Raw genomic sequence first — 2,062 nt, forward strand, 5'->3', positions numbered from 1 at the left:
AAAAAAAAAAGACCAAATTTCTTTCTTTCTTGGGGCTTAGATTTTGTAGATCATAATTGTAGAAAAAGATAACTGAAGAAAATATATATTAAATTATGGTAAATGCTCAGGAGAAAAAGTAAAACAATGAAGATAATATAAAACATCAGATTTTAGAATTTAGAGATATTATGTTCTAATATATTATGGGTATCATGAAATATACATAAAAGTAAAAATAAAAAAGATTAGATAAGTAAATATGAATGACAGTTCCATGTAATATCTTGGTAGACCATGGCTGAAGAGCAGCACAGCCTAACAGAATTTTCTGTGATGTTGTAAATGACCATTATGTGTAGTCCACAAATTAAGGCTTTAAAATGTATCTAGTGAGACTGAGAAACTGAATTTTAAATTTTCTTTGAAATTAAAAAGCCTAAATGGCTGGTGACTACTAGACAGTGTCACTCAAGAGGAAGCAAAGTTCTGCTAAGGATATAGAGTCTGAGGCATGCAGAACTTTGCCCTTGCCTTTGACTTTTGACATCCATTTTACCTCCAGACCCTAAATTTAGTCCAGTTTGACCTAGATTAATGATAAGATTTTTCCATTCAGTGGTTAACTGGCTTTCTCCTGAATTTCAGGATGCTTAATGAACTCTGCCTAACTCTGCTCAGTGTGTCCCTAATGGGATGTTATCCTCTAAATTGATGTCTATGTTGTCCCTGGCTCCAGTTATATGGTCTCATACATTCATCGGCTCCAGATATTGCCACATTGGCTACCTCTTTACAGCCTCCCCGAGATTGTCCTCAGATCCCCTCTGTTATGACACTGTTGTCCCCAGATGGTTCTAATTTCACAAACTGATTCTGCAACAGAGTAATTCTCCTGGGATGCTGTTTGTGTTGTGAACTTTTTCTGCTTTTCCAAACACTCCCTGGAGCATAATTAAAGAAGCAGTCTTACCTTCCAGTCTCATCTTAAACTATTGTTTGAGGACAATATGTTCTATTAAACAGCCACATAAATCCCTCCTTGGAGAGTGCTTCTATGTTTAATATTGAATTAAGTAGTCCTTCTGGATCTCTACTTGCATCTCCGGAGCATTATGGGACTGGATATACAAAAATTATTTAAGAATTTCTTGGAAGAAAGGTGGGATAGAAACATCAGGTTCAAGCAGGACATCTGCCTCAGGCTTTATGAAGCTCCTCCAGGCTGCTACCACTGCAATGGATGCCTCCTCAGAAGTGTACCTAAACTAGAGGAGGTCATCAAGAACATCCCAATAGGAGGCAAATGGTAAAAAGCTTCAAATACGCAGCTCTTTGTCCCCTAAAGTTCTGTGAACACTCAGACAAACAGCTCCATATCAGAAAGTGTTTTATTTCTAGTACATGACCACACAAACTACACATCCCCAGCAGGTCATCCAGGAACCCTAAATATAGCAAGCGAGATCAAAACTCCTGAATTCAGCCTGGGGCTTGCTCATCTAAAGAGCAGCTGAGGCATCAAAGGTAAAGCTCGGGAATTTTTTTCTCCAGACATTCCCTCGAGCCAAACGAGGATGATGTGAATAAAAGAAGAAATCTAAACAGAACTATTAAAAATAATTTTGAACAAAAAATAAATTACAGTGTGGAAGAGTCATAAACAAAAACTTTTATTTGAGGGGTAAGACGATGAAAAAAATTATGATATTATAAAACAGAATAAAATAACACCAAGGAAACAAGAGATGTGATTACATAATTAGAAAACAACACAAAGAATAGAATTGATGAGTACATTAAAACAATTGATTCTTTAAATAACCCATAAAATACAGAAATGTTTAATTAAAAATATTGAGAATGAAAAATATTACAATTCACAAGAGGTTATTATATAAAATTTTATAATAATTATGTTTGATATCTTGATGAAATGAACATTGCAAGAACACATAAGTTACTATAATTGACTAAAAAAAGAGAAGTGAAACAAATAAACTCTAAACCATAAAACAAGTTGAAAAAAAAGATCAGACATATCTATTATATAAAATTTTATAATAATTATGTTTGATATCTT

This window comes from Pteropus vampyrus, unplaced genomic scaffold (assembly GCF_000151845.1).
Source record: "Pteropus vampyrus isolate Shadow unplaced genomic scaffold, Pvam_2.0 Scaffold20, whole genome shotgun sequence".
NCBI lineage: Eukaryota > Metazoa > Chordata > Mammalia > Chiroptera > Pteropodidae > Pteropus > Pteropus vampyrus.